The 18,685-nt window shown below is 43.0% G+C and overlaps 2 protein-coding genes and 2 gene segments (V, D, J or C); all 4 read right to left on the bottom strand.

Moving 5' to 3' along the window:
• The window catches only part of LOC122203332 (immunoglobulin lambda-1 light chain-like), a 614,033-nt gene that overhangs the window by 198,738 nt on the left and 396,610 nt on the right, over positions 1–18,685 (bottom strand). The gene's annotated exons all lie outside the window — the stretch shown is intronic.
• LOC122203331 overlaps positions 1–18,685 on the bottom strand; it is an 803,799-nt gene that overhangs the window by 157,521 nt on the left and 627,593 nt on the right.
• The window catches only part of LOC122203328 (immunoglobulin lambda-1 light chain-like), an 814,466-nt gene that overhangs the window by 134,313 nt on the left and 661,468 nt on the right, over positions 1–18,685 (bottom strand). The gene's annotated exons all lie outside the window — the stretch shown is intronic.
• The window catches only part of LOC122203330, a 277,599-nt gene that overhangs the window by 124,533 nt on the left and 134,381 nt on the right, over positions 1–18,685 (bottom strand).

The following is an 18,685-nucleotide window of genomic DNA, read 5'->3' on the forward strand; positions in this document are numbered from 1 at the left end:
GGTTGATTTCAAGTTTCATAGCATTGTGGTCTGAAAGTATGCATGGTATGATCTCAATTCTTTTATACTTATGAAGGGCTGTTTTGTGACCCAGTATGTGATCTGTCTTGGAGAATGTTCCATGTGCAGTGGAGAAGAAAATATATTCTGTTGCTTTGAGATGCAGAGTTCTAAATATACCTGTCAAGTCCATCTGATCCAATGTATCATTCAGGGTCCTTGTGTCTTTATTGATCTTGTGTCTAGATGATCTATCTATTGTTGTAAGTGGGGTATTAAAGTCCCCTGCAATTACCACATTCTTATCAATAAGGTTGCTTATGTTTGTGATGAATTGTTTTATATATTTGGGTCTCCCGTATTCGGCGCATAGACATTTATAATTGTTAGCTCTTCCTGATGAATAGACCCTGTAATTATTATATAATGCCCTTCTTCATCTCTTGTTATAGCCTTTAATTTAAAGTCTAGTTTGCCTGATATAAGTATGGCTACTCTAGCTTTCTTTTGACTTCCAGTAGCATGATAGTTCTCTATCCCCTCACTTTCAATCTGAGGGTGTCCTCAGGTTTAAAATGAATCTCTTATAGACAGCAAATAGGTGGATCTTGTTTTTTTTTGTTTTTTTTTTTTTTATCAGTTCTGATACCCTATGTCTTTTGGTTGGAGCATTTAGTCCATTTACATTCAGTGTTATTATTGAAAGAGATGGGTTTAGAGTCATTGTGATGTCTGTACGTTTCATGCTTGGAATGATGTCTCTGGTACTTTGTGGTCCTTGCAACATTTCACTCACAGAATCCCCCTTAGGATCCCTTGTAGGGCTGGTTTAGTGGTGATGAATTCCTTCAGTTTTTGTTTGTTTGGGGAAACCTTTATCTGTCTTTCTGTTCTGAATGACAGACTTGCTGGATAAAGGATTCTCGTCTGCATATTTTTTCTGTTCATCTCATTGAAGATTTCCTGCCATTCCTTTATGGCCTGCCAAGTTTCAGTATAGACAGGTCTGCTACTACTCTTATGTGTCTACCTTTGTAAGTTAGAGCCTTTTTATCCCTGGCTGCTTTCAGAATTTTCTCTTTATCCTTGTATTTTGCCAGTTTCACTATGATATGTCATGCAGAAGATCGATTCAAGTTATGTCTGAAGGGAGTTCTCTGTGCCTCTTGGATTTCAATGCCTTTTTCCTTCCCCAGATCAGGGAAGTTCTAAGCTATGATTTGTTCAAGTACACCTTCAGTACACCTTCAGTACACCCTTTCTCTCTTCTTCTTCTTCTTCTTCTTCTTCTTCTTCTTCTTCTTCTTCTGGAATTCCTATGATACAGATATTGTTCGGTTTGATTGCATCACTTAGTTCTCTAATTCTCCCTTCATACTCCTGGATTTTTTTTATCTCTCTTTTCCTCAGCCTCCTCTTTTTACATAATTTTATCTTCTAATTCGCCTATTCTCTCCTCTGCCTCTTCAATCCCTGCTATGGCCACCTCCATTTTATTTTGCACCTCATTTATAGCATTTTTTAGTTCCTCATGACTATTTCTTAGTTCCTTGATCTCTGTATCAATAGATTTTCTGCCATCCTCTATGCTTTTTTCAAGCCCAGTGATTAATTTTATGACTATTATTCTAAATTCTTGTTCCCTTATATTGCTTAAATTGGTTTTGATCAATTCGTTAGCTGTCGCTGCTTCTTGGAGTTTCTTTTGAGGAGAATTCTTCCATTTCATCATTTTGGGTAGTCCCTGCAGTAGCTCCAAACTACAGGGCACTTCCCCCGTGCTGTCTGCGAGTAATTTGAGTTGGTGGGCGGGGCCGCAGTCAGACCTGATGTCTGCCCCCAGCCCACCACTGGGGCCACAGTCATACTGGTGTGTACATGATCTTCCCCTCTCCCAGGGGCATGACTCACTGTGGAGTGAGTGGTGTGACCCCTGTCTGGGCTACTTGCACACTGCCAGTCTTGTGGTGCTGCTTCGATGGGATCTGGCCAAGGGCGTATTAGCCAGGGTGGATCTGGAAGGTGTACAGGGGCAGGAGGAGCAGGCTTAGACCGCTTTGCCATGGGTGGTCCCCTGTGGCAAGGGCCCTGCAGCACCAGGAGGCAGGCAGACCCATTGGAGGGATGGATCCACAGAAGCACAGTGTTGGGTGTTTGTGAGGTGCAAGCAAGTTCGGTGATGACAACTGGTTCCCTTTGGGAGTTCAGCTGGGGGATGGGAGAGGGAGATGGCGCTGGCCAGCGCCTTTCTTCCCCGCGGAGCTGAGCTCTGTCTTCCGGGGCTCAATAACTCTCCCTCCCGGTGTCCTCTCGCCCTCCCCACTGTCCGAGAGCAGGGCTGTTGACTTTTAACATTCCAGATGTCAAGTCCTGCTGGCTGTCAGAACTCACAGAATCCAGCCCCTCCGCTTTTGCAAGCCACACTTGGGGGCTTTGCCTTGCCCGGAGGGCTGCCCCTCCACTGCCCTGGCTCCCTCCCACCAGTCCATGTAGTGCACACCACCTCTCTGCCCTTCCTACCCTCTTCTGTGGGCGTCTTATCTACGTTTGACTCCAAAGAGTCCATTCTGCTGGTCTGGTGGTTTTCTGGGTTATTTAGGCAGATGTGGGTGGAATATAAGGGATCAGCAGGATGAGGTGAGCCCAGCGTCCTCCTATGCCACCATCTTCCATCCCTGAAAATCTATAGTTAGCGTTCTGATTTTTAGATTCATTTTGTAGAATCACATTCTTTCTGGAATTACCTTCTCCTGCTTGAAGGATGTCTACTTATTGCTTATATTATGGGTCAGGTGATGAGCAATTCTGTCATTTTTTTTTATCAGGAAAACTTTTAATTTTTTATCAGAAAACTTTTTCATTTTCAAGGGCATCTTCCCTAGATGAAGAATTAAGGTTTTTGCCTTTTTCAGTAATTTAAAGATGTTAATCCACCGTCTCTTGCTGGCATTTCTGCCAGTACAAAATCCACTGGAATCCGTCTCTTTGTTCCCCTGAGTGCAGGATGTCTCTTCCTCTGGCTCCTTCTATGACTGTCTCTTTTTCAGTGCCTTGAACGTTTGATATTAATGGATTTGTGGGTTTTTTTTTTCTTATTTCTTGTGCTTAAAGTTTGTTATGATTTTTGGACCTGTTACTTTTGAGTTTTCAACAAATTTAGAAAAATTTCCCTATAATTCTTACTATCCTCTGTACCCCACTTTCTCTCCTTTTCTGACACACTCACATCCTATTATGTTGCTAAAGGTGCCCTAAAGCTTGGTGATTCTCTTTAAATTTAAATTTTTACATTTTTCTGTCTCTCTCTGTGCTGTGTCTGCAGATTCCCCTACGTATTGTTCCCCTTGTCGTGTCTGCTGCTCATCTCAACCCTCGTGCTTGAGATTGGAGATGTTGCAGATTTCATCTGTAGGGTTTGGTTTGATCCTTTAATTTTCTTCTCTGTCTCCTGCTAACATGCAAACATTCAGACTCAATTTTGACTGAACTTTACAACATCAGTCTTGCTTGAATGCCCAGCCCTCCTGTCTCCCTGCATCTTCCAGACCTACTGCCCCATGACCACATGACCCAGGTCTTAAAATAACCTTCTGTTCTCTCTCTCTCTCTCTGCATATGTGTGTGTGTAACCTGTAAATATACATACTGTTGGATATGAGACACATGGTCTATTGCCTCCATGTTCTCTGGAGAATCCTAACGAATGCACCTTGGTACTTCTTACTCATTGTGGTTCAAATGGCTTCATTTTATGTGCTATTTAGGGGTGGAAATCTTTTCCTCACTTATTAATGCACCTCCTTATGACATGATGTCATTCACATGTAGAATAAGGATGCGACATTCTTTCCCTCATTCTATTCCTAACGTTGTCATATATTTTGTTTTTTTATTCATTATAAATCATAACATTGTTATTTCTGCTTAAACAGTTGACTGTCTTTTATAGACATCAAGCAATGTAATCTTTTTTATATTTACCCATATAGTTATGACATCAGATATTTAGTCTATCTGTGTGTAGATTCATATTTCTCTCTGTCACCCTTTCCTACCCGAGGGGTGTCCTTTACTATTGCTTGTGCTGAGGGTCTGTGGGTGACCAGTTCTGTGAGGTTTGCAGCCTGAGAAAGGCTTATTTTATCTTCAATTTCAATGGCAATTTTAGTGGATGAAGAGCAAGGTTGGCAGGTATTTTCTATTAATGTTTTGAAACCATTGCTCCCCCGTTTCCCTGTTTACATGGCTTATAATGAGAAATGTGGTTCCACCATGATGCTGATTGCTCTGTGGGGACACTGACTCTTCTCTAGTTGTGAGTGTTTGCAGCACTTGTTTGTAGCAATTTCATTAAGATGTGTGGTGTTGGCTCCCATGTTCCCTGCGGCTGAGGTTTGTTGAACTTTTGGGCATATTGGCTAATAGGTTTCACCAAATTTGGAATACTTTTTTTTTTCTTCAAACTATTTTCTATTAACCACCTGCTCCCTACCTTCTCTCCCTCAGTTACTCCAATTATAGACTTAAGGCTGCATGAAGTTGTCCTAATTACCCTGAGGATTTATTCATTTTTCCAGCATTTGCTCTTTCTGTTTCATTTTTAATAGTTTTTATTGCCAGGAAATCCAGTTCACTAATCTCTTCTTTTCTAGCATCAAATCTGCTGACAATATCACATTGTATTTCAGATCATGTAATTATCATCTGGGGGCATTTTAAAAGATTGGTTCTTTAAAAACTATCCTCCATGTGTTCTTCTAACATGTTCAGTCATTCCTCCACCCCCCAGTAACTAATGAACAGAGTTACAATAACTGTATGCATATTCTCCCCTGATCCATCCTGTGCAGAGCCTTCCTGGTGAGCTGGGTGGGGACGGAGGTCTGGGGACTTCATCTGGAGAGCTGGGTCAGACCTGCTCATGCTTTGTCTACAGGCTTCCTGGGGCTGGAGGAGAGTGTGACACAGATGGGGAATGGGTTTGGGTCTCGCTTCCCCATTTGCCTGTTTCACCATTGGCATCGCTACTTTGTCCCATGCTTGACAGTAATACTCAGCCTCGTCCTCAGCCCGGCCCCGTTGATGGTTGGGGTGGCTGTGTTTCCTGAGTTGGAGCCAGAGGACCAGTCAGGGATCACTGAGGGCCAGTTGCTATCATCATAGATAATCAGCATGGGGGCCTGGCCCATCTTCTGCTGGTACCATTGAACAACTTTCCCTCCAATGATGTTTCTACTACCTGTGATCTGGGCTGTCTGTCCCAGGATCACTGACATTTATGGGGACTGCATCAGCACATTGGAGGTCACGGAGACTTTAAAAGAGCAAAATGAGTTGGGATGGAAGTTTAAGAATCCATTTCCAGGAAATCCCTTAAACTACCCAGCCTGGATTGAGATCCAGGGATTCTTTAGGTGCTAAGGCGCCTTTTCTTATCAGTCTCATCCCCTGGGGCTTATGGGTCTGGCTGGTGGATGGAGGCTTGGACCAACCCTTTCTCTTGTCAGAACCATCCCCTTAGGGCTCACACAGATCTGGTGAGCAGGGGCAGTGGGGGGGGGGCGCAGATTACACCACTCTAGTCCCTTGTCCCATACAATGTAATGAATACCTGTGTGGTGAGCCAGGACACTGAATGAGAAGAGGGGTCCAGGCCATGGTGGAGGTGCCCTGATGCTGCTACCCAGGCCAGAGCTGGGCAAAGTCTCCTCTAGGCCTCTCTTATTCCCTTGCTGGAGGGACCTGCCCTTTATGCAAATCAGCTGGGCCTCAGGCTGCTGTTGCGGAACTTTGTGGTTTCAGAGAAGGACTCATCCCCAAGGGGCACAGAGAGTGGAGGGGCAGCCTGATTCCATAGTCTGGGGCTAACATCTCCACCCCAGATTAGCTCCTGGGTTCACTCCTTGCCTGGCTAGTCTTGATACCTCAGAGGTGGAGTTTGTCTTTATTTTCTGAACACATTCTATAAGAGACACTCTGAGGTTTACACAGGTGCAGGGTGCTACATCAGATCACAGATCGTGGGCCATAGACACCAAATAAAGTCCGTTTTCTGTCAAGGGCTAATGGAGTAATCAAAACCATCATGGTGCTGTAATAGTCTGTTCTTGGCTGTGAGCTGGTCATAGGGGCTGTGCCTCAGGATCCTCATTTTACAGTGAGGGGCAGGGGCAGGTCAGATACAAAAAAAATATTGGTTGTATAAGAGAATGAGAGGGGACTTCAAGGATCAGTAACTCTTCAAGGGAATGTTTACCATAATTACGAAGTCTTCGGTTGTTGGAAAAATGTATAATAAACATCTTAATGTGTAAGTTAAGTCGAAAAAGTTTACTGAGAAAATCACTGTTTCAGGCACTGGGAAAGGGGTTATTAGAATTTTCTAGGCCCTACTCCCTTTAGGGAGGTACCTGGAGGGACGAGTGAGGGGGAGGTGGGAGGAACTTCCAGGAAGGAGGATCAGCTGTGTCTGGTAGGACAGGGGGCTGTCAGCACCTCCCAGAGGGAGAGAGAGGGACACGTGTGATCACAGGGAGGAAGGGTGTTTGTGGACTCTGAGAGCTTTTTGTTTCATGAGGGTGATGTAGGGCACGGTTTGGTGGGGGGCATTTTGCCTGCATTGTATTAGAGAAACAATCAACATCTCCATGAGCAGGACTGTACACACATAGTCTGAAGAATCTGTACTTGAGAGTGAAAGATGACACTGTAGACGAATGACCAATGTCAAATGACCTGAAGGTCTCAGATCCTGGTTACTACCCACCACTGACTATTAGAAGCCCTGATGCCCAGGCCCTCCCCATTGGCAGGTGGTTTTGGCAGGTGATCTCTGCTGCCCCCTGGTGGCCACTCCACACTTGCTGCTGGAGGTGTAGGAACCTCCCTTGTGTAGATTCATAACCTATAGCTCAGGTCCTGATTCCTGATCCATGGACTATTGCCACAGTGAGGAATGACTTTTCGATGCATGAATTCTGCCTGCCTCAGGTTCTGGCATGAGGGGCCCAGATTACCCACGATAACATGAAAAGGCTCATTTGGAGGAGGAGAGCACAGGTTTCACTGAGGAGTCCCTGTACCTGTCTCTCGTGTGATGGGAGGTCATGCAAGAGGTACCACAACTTAGCAGTGGGTTTACAGGGCTGATGGTATGGCTCTTGCTGGTGCCAACGGTGGGTGCAAGGCTGCTTGGTGGTGGTGGAGGTAACCAGGGACTAATGTCCCAAAGACAGAGACAGGAGAGCATCCACCCAGCACACATGTATTCAGACCCACATTGGGCTGGCTCACATTCCATCCTGGGAATTCCGTGTGAACAAGACACAGTCCCTACTGAAAACGGAACTGTAGTGCTGCTCTTGGGATGGTAAGAGAAACAAGCAGTGAGATGTGTGTAGGAAGAGCCCTATTATCTCCTCAGGTAGTGGTGGGGGTGAGTGGGAGTAATGATCTGATAGAACAGGACAAACTTAAGGGGCTTTGGGTTCACACCCAGTTCAGGGCCAGGGTGGAGTTTCTCCTGAGGTGAGCATTCTCAGCACAGAGGGTGTGGTCAGGTGTGGTAAGAGGCCATTTCCAGTACTAAGTCAAGCTCTTTTGACAACAGCTTGGCACATAGAGAGGCCTCCAGGTGGAGGTTGCCAGAGCAGGGACAGGTTAATACATGTCCCAGTGCCTGGTATCTCCCTAGGTACCTGGGGGATGAAGTCACTCAGGACAGTGGTTATTATCCCTTGCATCCCCCTTTTACCCATGTAAAGCCACAGGGAGACTACTACTTGTGCCTCTGGTCTTGGTCCCCTGTCTTGTCCCACAAGGATAAACTGTCACTGGTCTCCCCAACACCCCAGACTGGCTGGGCTGAGCGGGAACATGAGGGAGGGGTGCATCCGAGAGGGAAAAGAGACTGGGAGAGGCCTGCAGGTCCCCAGTCCCTGAGAGGCAGAGAGAAGAGCAGAGGCTGGCAGGTGCAAGGCAGCAACAGTCACCTGCACCAGGTGAGAAAGGCTGCCCAGGCTGAGAGGGGATGTGGGACAACTTCAGCCAGAATGTTCCAGGTCCTGAAGGGGACAGCTTCTTCCTCTCAGTTCTGGCAGCTGCCTGTGGGGGGCGCTGCTGCACTTGGCCATTGGGCCGCCTGAGGACCAGGGAGGCGCCAGCCCATTCATTGTCCTGTTGATGAGAAAGCCTATGGTGAGAATCTCCAGATGATAATTATCTGGAGAATATTCATTATCCTTTAACCTGAAAAATCCCTGGGAATACTATTTGGTCATAGGGATTCCCTCCAAAGATCATCATTTTAGTTCATTAGGTCAATCAGTAAATGTTAGATGAAATATTCCAAATTGCACTTGCTATGCTTTGGTGAGGAGAAAATGATTTCCTGTCCTGTTTCTCCCCACTCCCACGAAGGTATCCCTTTGACATGAGCCAGGAGTGGAAATAGGGGAAGCTTATGCGTTTCCCTCTTCTAAAATTCTTCATCTGTTGTTTTGACCTAATGAAATTGCTCTAAAAATTAGTTTCAAACACACAAGTCTAAGATTTGTGAAGGGAAATTCAACTTACGAAAAAATTTATTCAAGTCTTGGAAAAAGTCTTTTCCTCAGAGTGACACTGCGGCCAAAATACAGATGAAGCCACCACACAGGGTCAGCACAGGGGTGGGTGTGAGTCACTGTGGGTCAGACCTGAGCTAAGGGTCAGACCTATCTGGTGGAGGGGATGGGATTGGGGGCTGTGGAAGGGCACTGGTGCCAAGAAAAAGTCCCCACGTGGGACACAAGATGGTGTCTGTACTTCCTCCACAGTTTGTGTAAAATCTAAGGAAGAAGAGCCTGGGGCATCAGGGGCCTGGTCCCCTCTTCACGAAGCCGCAGGTAGCTCTTCGGGATGTGGGGATGCCTCACGCAGAACCAGACCTGACACAGCCCCAGCGTCCATGCAGGCTGCCTGTACCCAAGGAGAAGAGGAAGTCCCACAAGAGTGTGCTGAGACAGCTGTCTCCCCTCCTGAGTGACAGTGATTACATCTGGGGCCCATGTGATATTTAATGACACCGTAAATCTTTACCATCAACCATAAAACTCAGTTACAATCCCAATAGTCGTAATAGCCCCCCAACGCTGCCAGTGTTCATTAAGGGAAAACAGACCAGAACACAGAGGACCTGCTGGATTCTCCCACCCTGGAGGGTCAGGCCAGGAGCAGGGAGGCCACCTGATCCTGAGGCCTGACCAGCAGCTGCTCAGAGGGCAGGTGGGAGTGAGAGTCAGTCTGTGTCAGGAGGGTTGTGTCCCGTCTCCTGTCCTTCTGTGTCACTGTGAGTCACTGCCAGCCATTTCTGCTGCCATGATAGCTGACACAGCAATGAACAGCCTTGTCCTGGCCCTTGTGGTCCTGGTCATGCTCAGGGGGCCATGTCCTTAACTTCCATACTCAGCATCAGACCCAAATGGTTGCTCATATCTGTATATATAACCAGCTCAGGACCTGGCTTGCCTTTGCTGGTACCAAGATGCATGTTCACATACGAGCTTATCTCCAGTGCAGGGGATCCTGGGCCTGCTCAGAGCAACCTACATGGAGGGAGACAGGCTCAGGTCAGGGGAGACATGGAGCTTGTGAGAAGAGAGGAGAGGAGATGAGAGGAGAGCAGAGGAGAGGGGCCTCAGGAGAGGGGCCTGGGGGAATAAAGGAAGGCTGAGTCAGAACGACTGGCCCAGCCCTGTGGACAGAAGTGAGGGCAAGCACCTGACCCTACGGACCCTGGGTGGGAGAGAGCAGGGCATCTGTGCTGCACACTGTGCCTCCCTGGGGGCCTCTCACTTGTGCTGGGAGCAGGGGAGTGGGAGTGAGGCCACCCAGTGTGTGGTCCTGGAGGATCAGCACCACAGGCACCTGGGAGCTGTTCCACATGCAGATGCCTGGGCCCCACCCTGACCCGCCTCAGCTGCATCTTATGAAGTACCCCTCCTCAGGAGACTGTGTGCTCACTGAGTGTCACAGACTCCGAGTCTAAGCCACTGTAGAAAATCTCACTTCCTCCCTTTGTCTCCCCAGGTCCTACTGGGCCACCTGGGACATGGGGCATAACAGTCTTGCTCTTGTCAAGTAAGCTTGATCCAGGTTCTAGACCCTGTAGTGATGTGGAAAAAGTGGTTTCAAAATATACTTTTGCATTCCCACCAACAGTGCAAAAGAGTTCCCCTTTCTCCACATCCTTGCCAACATTCACTGTTTGCTGTTATTAATGTTAGCCATTCTGACTGGTGTGAGGTGATATCTCATTGTGATTTTCATTTGTTTTTCTCTGATGATGAATGATATTGAGCATCTTTTCATGTGCCTGTTGGCCATCTGATGTCTTCTTTGGAAAAGTGTGTATTCATGTCTTCTGCCCATTTCTTTACTGGATTATTTGTTTTTTGGGTGTGGAGTTTGCTAAGTTCTTCATAGATTTTGTATACTAACCCTTCATCTGATATGTCATTTGCAAATATCTTCTCCCATTCTGTTGGTTGCCTTTTAGTTTTGTTGATTGTTTCCTTTGCAGTGCAGAAGCTTTTTATCTTGATGAGGTCCCAATAATTCATTTTTGCTTTTAATTCCCTTGCCTTTGGAGATGTGTCAAGCAAGAAATTTCTGTGGCTGAGGTCAAAGAGGTAATGTTACCTGCTTTCTCCTCTAGGGTTTTGATGGTTTCCTGCCTCACATTTAGGTCTTTCATCCGTTTTGAGTTTATTTTTGAGTGTGGTATACGAAAGTGGTCTAGTTTCATTCTTCTGCATGTTGCTGTCCAGTTCTTCCAGCACCATTTGCTAAAGAGATTGTCTTTTTTCCATTGGATACTCTTTCCTGATTTGTCAAAGATTAGTTGGCCATACATTTGTGGGTCCAATTCTGGAGTCTCTATTCTATTCCATTGGTCTATGTGTCTGTTTTTGTGCCAATACCATACTGTCTTGATGATTACAGCTTTGTAGCAGAGGCTACAGTCTGGGATTGTGATGCCTCCCACTTTGGTTTTCTTCTTCAATATTACTTTGGCTATTCAGGGTCTTTTGTGGTTCCATACAAATTTTAGGATTGTTTGTTCTAGCTTTAAGAAGAATGCCAGTGCTATTTTGATAGGGATTGCATTGAATGTATAGATTGCTTTGGGTGGTATTGGCATTTTAACAATATTTATTCTTCCAATCCATGAGCTTGGAATGTTTTTCCATTTCTTTGTATCTTCTTCAATTTCCTTCATAAGCTTTCCATAGTTTTCAGCATACAGATCTTTTACATCTTTTGTTGGGTTTATTCCTAGGTATTTTGTGGTTCTTGGTGCAATTGTAAATGGGTTCAATTTCTTGATTTCTCTTTCTGTTGCTTCATTATTGGTGTACAGAAATGCAACCGATTTCTGTACATTGATTTTGTACCCTGCAACTTTGATGAATTAATGTATCAGTTCTAGTAGCCTTTTGGTGGAGTCTTTTGGGTTTTCAATATAGAGTTTAATGTTCTGTGAAAAGTGAAAGTTTCACTTCTTCTTTCCCAACTTGGATGCCTTTTATTTTGTTTGGTTGTCTCACTGATGAGGCTAGGACTTCCAACACTATGTTAAATAACAGTGGTGAGAGTGGACATCCCTGTCATGTTCCTGATCTCAGGGGGAAAGTTCTCAGTTTTTCCCCATTGAGTATGATATTAGCTGTAGGCTTTTCACATATGGCTTTTATGATATTTAGGTATGTTCCTTCTATCCCGAATTTCTTGAGGGTTTTTATTAAGAAAGGATGCTGTATTTGATTAAGAAAGGATGCTGTATTAAGGAAAATGCTTTTTCTGCATCTGTTGAGAGGATCATGTGGTTCTTGTCCTTTCTTTTATTGATGTGATATATCACATTGATTGTTTTGCAAATATTGAACGAGCCCTGCAGCCCAGGAATGAATCCTACTTGATCATGGTGAATCATTCTTTTCATATGCTGTTGGATTTGATTTGCTAGTATCTTGTTGAGAATTTTTGCATTCATGTTCATCAAGGATACTGGCCTGTAATTCCTGTTTTGTGGGGTCTCTGTTTTTTGGGAATCAAAGTAATGCTGGCTTCATAGAATGAGTCTTAAAGCTTTCCTTCCATTTCTATTTTTTGGAACAGCTTGAGAAGGATAGGTATTAACTCTGCTTTAAATATCTGGTAGAATTCCCAGGGAAGCCATCTGGCCCAGGACTCTTATTTGTTGGGAGATTTTTGATAACTGATTCAATTTCTTCACTAGTTATGGGTCTGTTCAAATTTTCTATTTCTTCCCATTTGAGTTTTGGTAGTGTGTGGGTGTCTAGGAATGTGTCCATTTCTTCCAGGTTGTCCGGTTGGCATATAATTTTTCCTAGTATTCTCTGATAATTGTTTGTATTTCTGAAAGATTGATTGTGATAAGTCCATTTTAATTTGTGATTTTATCTATTTGGGTCTTCTCTGTTTTCTTTTTGAGAAGTCTGGCTGGGGGGTTATCAATTTGGTTTATTTTTTCAAAAAATAGCTCTTAGTTTCATCGATCTGTTTTAGTTTTATTCTATTTATTTTATTTCCACTCTGATCTTTTTCTCTTCTTTTGCTGGCCTTTGTGTTTCTTTGTTGTTTTGCTTCTAGTTCTTTTAGGTGTGCTGTTAGATTTTGTATTTGGGATTATTCTTGTTTCTTGAGATAGGCCTGGATTACAATGTATTTTCTTCTTAGGACTGCTTTTGCTGCATCCCAAAGGGTTTGGACCATCCCGTTTTCATTTTCATTTGTTTCCATATATTTTTAAATTTCTTCTTTAATTGCCTGGTTGACCCATTTATTCTTTAGCAGGATGTTCTTTAACCTCCATGCATTTGGAGGTTTTCCAAACTTTTTCCTGTGGTTGATTTCTAGTTTCATAGCATTGTGATCTAAAAATGTGCATGGTATGGTTAATTATTTCATATTTATTGAGGGCTGTTTTGTGACCCAGTATGTGACCTATCTTGGAGAATGTTCCATGTGTACTCGAGAAGAATGTGTATTCTGCTGCTTTAGGATGAAAAGCTCTGAATATATCTGTCAAATCCATCTTGTCCAGTGTATCATTCAGAGCCATTGTTTCTTTATTGATTTTCTGCTTATATGATCCATCCATACCTGTAAGTGGAGTATTAAAGTCCCCTGCAATTACTGCATTCTTATCAGTAAGATTGCTTATGTTTGTGATTGTTTTTTATATTTGGGTGCTTCTGAATTCGGTGCTCCTGAATTTATAATTGTTAGCTCTTATTGATGGATAGACCCCATAATTATGATATAATGTGCTTCTTTATCTCTTGTTACTGCCTTTAGTTTAAAATCTAGTTTGTCTGATATAAGTATGGCTACTCCAGCTTTCTTTTGACTTCCAGTAGCCTGATAAATGGTTCTTCATCCCCTCACTTTCTTTTTTTTTCTTAATTTTTAATCTTTATTTATTTTTGAGAGGCAGAGGCACAGAGTATGAACAGAGAGAGAGGGAGACACAGAATAGTAGCAGGCTCCAGGCTGTGAGCTGTCAGCACAGAACCTGAAGTGGGGCTTGAACCCACGAACCATGAGATCATGACCTAAGCCAAAGTCAGACACTCAACTGACTGAGCCACCCAGGCACCTCATCATCCCCTCACTTTCAATCTGAAGGTGTCCTCAGGTCTCAAATGGGTCTCTTGTAGACAGCAAATAGATGGGTCTTGTGTTTCTATCCATTCTGATACCCCATGTCTTTTGATTGGAGCATTTAGTCCATTTACATTCAGTGTTAATTATTGAAAGATATGGATTTAGAATCATTGTGTTATCTGTATGTTTCATGCTTGTAGTGATGTGTCTGGTCCTTTGTGATCTTTGTAACATTCCACTCACAGAATCCCCTTTAGGATCTCCTGTAGGTCTGGTTTAGTGGTGATGAATTCCTTCAGTTTTTGTTTGTCTGGGAAAATCTTTATCTCTCCTCCTATTCTGAATGACAGCCTTGCTGGATAAAGGATCCTTGGCTGCATATTTTTTTCCTATTCAGCACTTTGAATATTTCCTGTCACTCCCTTCTGGCATGCCAAGTTTCGGTGGATAGTTCTGCTACTACCCTTATGTGTCTAGCCTTGTAGGTTAAGGCCCTTTTGTCCCTACCTGCTTTCAGAATTCTCTCTTTATCTTTGTATTTTGCCAGTTTCACTGTTATATGTCATGCAGAAGATCGATTCCTGTTACGTCTGATGGGAGTTCTCTGTGCCTCCTGGATTTCAATGTCTGTTTCCTTCCCCAGACTGGAGAAGTTCTCAGCTATGATTTGTTCAAGTACATCTTCTTCCCCTTTCTCTCTTCTTCTTCTTCTTCTTCTTCTTCTTCTTCTTCTTCTTCTTCTTCTTCTTCTTCTTCTTCTTTTCTTCTTCTTCTTCTCCTGGGACTCCTATGATATGGATATTATTCTGTTTTATTGAATCACTTAGTTCTCTAATTATCCCCTCATGGTCTAGAATTTTTTAAATCTTTTTCTCAGCTTCATCTTTTTCCATAACTTTATTTCCTATTTCACTTATTCTCCCATCTGCCTCTTCAATCTTTGCTGTCACCACCTCTAGTTTATTTTGCACCTCATTTACAACGTTTTTAAATTCATCATGACTATTTGTTTAGATCCTTGATCTCTGCAGAAATAGATTCTCTGCTGTCTTCTATGCTTTTTTCAGGCCCAGTGATTAATCTTATGACTATTATTCTAAATTCTTGTTCAGTTGTATTTTTTATATCTGTTTTGATCAACTCTTTAGCTGTCATGTCTTCCTGAAATTTCTTTTGAGGAGAATTCTTCCATTTCATCATGTTGGCTAGTTTTCTGTTCCTTATGTGTTTTAAAAGCTTGTTGTGTGCCCTGCACCTGCGAGCACTACTCTATTTACTGTCCAGGGCCTGGCCCTTCACGAGGTGTTTTGTTTTTTTTTTTTTTTTTGAGTGTGTTACTTGCTCTCTGTTTTTGTGACTTTGGTTGCTTTAATCTCCCTACTCGTAGTAATGTTTTGGACCCTCCACCAGGTGTGCTTTGATTTTTTCCCTGCAGTATCCCTGGAGAGGAAAACAAACAAACCAACAAAAACCAAAAACAAACACACCAAAAGCAAAAACCCAGAAACACCAGTTACAAGTACACAACAGGGTGGAGGTGGTGCTAATGGAAGAGGCCTTATCCCATACAAAGAGAGATATGACAGGGGCGAGGAAAAAGAAAAGAACAGAAAAGAAAACTGACCAGACAGAGAAACTATATGGCTTAATCCAGAGAGAGAGAGAAAGGAAAACAAAGGAGATGTAGAACAGGTATAAAGAGAATAGATTAAATATGTCTGCTTAAACACACCAACAACCAGAATAACCAGACTAGAGGAGGGAAGAGATAAGAAAATGGAAAAAAGGGAAAAAATATATATATAATAAGAATTGTCTGATAATTAAATCAGGAAAATGCAAAACTTCTGGGTGCATTGGAACTGGTGGCAGTGCTGGTCTGGAGGAGAGGCTGTCTAGTTCCTCAGCATCAATCCCGTGCCAGTAAGTACCAGTTATCAGGCACGGAGGGGCATGGATTGGTGTAGATGTGTCCCGCCTCCACTATAGGCCTGCTGTCATTCCCTGAAGCCCCACTTGTTGGTGATGGGGAGAAAAATGGCGACACCCCAGTCTCTCCTCTATGGACTGGGTGTCCCAAACTACTCTGTTCAGGCAGTCCTCACTGTGCCACTGGCGCAATCGAGGCAGTTTGTCCTGCTCCACCGACTCCCGTGCCTCCCTGGCACTTGGCTGGGATTTAAACCCCAATGTCTTAAAGGATCCCGTTCCATGCCCCAATTCCAAGGAAGTGCCACTCCATGCCACCAGTATACAGTTTGTGGCTGGTGGGCACAGGCAGTCTTTGTCCTTTGAACAGTTATATATCTTCTTCCCACAGCCCTCCAGGGAGGGGATTGCTTTCTCCCACTGTGGACTTCGCCTCTGAACTAGTTGCTGAGCCTGGGGCTGGCTCCTCTCCTCCCCAGGTGCATGAACAGGGAAGCTGGCCCCAGTCCAGAGAAAGCCCTGCAGATAGAGATTGGATGTTTCTCTGTCCCAGCTTGACATTTCAAATGGGAATAGGATCACCCTGGAAACGAGATATCCCACTTCCTTTCCTCTCTGCTCCTGGAGACCGTTTCCAGCAACCTCTGGCCCAGCATACATACAGACATTCTCCACTGGGCATCTTCCAATTTCCCAGGATTCTGGATGTTTATTTTAAAAAAATTTTTTTAATGTTTATTTATTTTTGAGACACACACACACACACACACACACACACACACAAACAGATGGAGTGTGAGCAAGGGAGGGGCAGAGATAAAGTGAGACAGAATCTCAAGCAGGCTCCAGGCTCTGAGCTGTCAGCACAGAGCCTGATGCGGGTCTTGAACCCATGAACCGTGAGATCATGACATGAGCTGAAGCCAGATGCCTAACTGACTGAGCCACTCAGGCACCTGCAGACAATCTAGATTTTAAAATAAATACTGTGACAAGAGATGAAGGGTATTATATCACAATTAAGGGGTCTATCCACCAAGAAGACCTAACAATTGTAAACATTTATGCTCCAAACGTGGTAGAACCCAAATATATAAATCAATTAATTGCACACATACAGAAACTCATTGATATTAATACCATAATAGTAGAGGACTTCAACACCCCACTTACAACAATGGACAGATCATCTAAACAGAAAATCCACAAGGAAACAGTGGTTTTGAATGACACAGTGGACCAGATGGACTTAACAGATACATTCAGAACATTTCATTCTAAAGCAGCAGGATACAAATTCTTCTCTAGTGCATGTGGAACATTCTCCAGAATAGATCACATACTGGGACACAAATCACCCCTCAACAAGTACAAAAAGATCGAGATCATAACATGCAGATTTTCAGACCACAACGCTATAAAACCAAAATCAACCACAAGAAAAAATGTGGAACGATAACAAATACTTGGAGACTAAAGAACATCCTACTAAAGAATGTATGGGCTAACCAAGAAGTTAAAAAGGAGATTAAAAAGTACATAGAAGCCGATGAAAATGAGAACATCACAGCCCAAAACCTCTGGGACGCAGCAAAGGCAGTCATAAGAGAGAAGTATATAGCAATCCAGGCCTTCCTAAAGAAGAAAGAAAGATCTCAAATACATAACCTAATCTTACACCTTAAAGAACTGGAAAAAGAACAGCAAATAAAACCCCAAACCAGCAGAAGACGGAGAATAATAAAGATTAGAGTAGAAATCAATGCTATCGAAAGAAACAAACAAACAAACAACCAAGCAAACAAAACAGTAGAACAGATCAATGAAACCAGGAGCTGGTTCTTTGAAAAAATTAACAAAATTGATATACCACTAGCCAGTTTGATCAAAAAGAAAAAGGAAAGGACCCAAATAAATAAAATCAAGAATGAAAGAGGAGAGATCACAACTGACACAGCAGAAATACAAACAATAGTAAGAGAATATTATGAGAAATTTTATGCCAGAAAAAAGAACAATCTGGAAGAAATGTACAGATTCCTAGAAACATATAAACTACCAAAACTGAAACAAGAAGAAATAGAAAATTTGAACAGATCCATAACCAGTAAAGAAATCAAATTAGTAATCAAAAGTCTCCAAAAAAATAAGAGTCCAGGGCCGGATGGCTTTCCAGGGGAATTCTACCAAACATTTAAAGAAGAGTTAACACCTATACTTTTGAAGCTGTTCCAAAAAATAGAAATGGAAGTAAAAGTTCCAAACTCATTCTGTGAAGCCAGAATTACCTTGATTCCAAAACCAAAGACCCCCACTAAAAAGGAGAACTACAGACCAATTTTCCTAATGAACATGGATGCAAAAATCCTCAACAAGACATTAGCCAATTGGATCCAACAATACATTAAAAGAATTATTCACCATGATCAAGTTGGATTTATAGCTGGAATGCAGAGATGGTTCAATATTTGCAAAACAATCAATGTGATACATCACATCAATAAAAGAAAGGACAAGAGCCACATGATCCTCTCAATAGATGCAGAGAAAGCATTTGACAAAGTACAGCATCCTTTCTTGATAAAAACCCTCAAGAATGTAGGGATAGAAGGAGTGTACCTCAAGATCATAAACATCATATATGAAAGACTCACTGCTAATATCATCCTCAATGGGAAAAAACTGAGAGCTTTCCCCCCAAGGTCAGGAACACCGTAGGGATGTCCACTCTCACCACTGTTCTTCAACGTAGTATTGGAAGTCTTAATCTCAGCAGACAACACAAAGAAATAAAGGCATCCAAATCAGCAAGGAGGAAGTCAAACTTTCACTCCTTGCAGATGACATGATGCTCTATATGGAAAATCCAAAATATCCCACCAAAAAATTGCTAGAACTGATCCATGAATTCAACAAAGTCATAGGGTATAAAATCAATCCACAGAAATAAGTTGCATTCCTATATACCTATAATAAAGCAACAGAAAGAGAAATGAAAGAATTGAACCCATTTACAATTGCACCAAAAACCATAAACCTAGGAATAAATCTAACCAAAGAAGTGAAAAATTTATACACCAAAAAC

Source organism: Panthera leo, chromosome D3, assembly GCF_018350215.1.
Source record: "Panthera leo isolate Ple1 chromosome D3, P.leo_Ple1_pat1.1, whole genome shotgun sequence".
NCBI classification, from domain to species: domain Eukaryota; kingdom Metazoa; phylum Chordata; class Mammalia; order Carnivora; family Felidae; genus Panthera; species Panthera leo.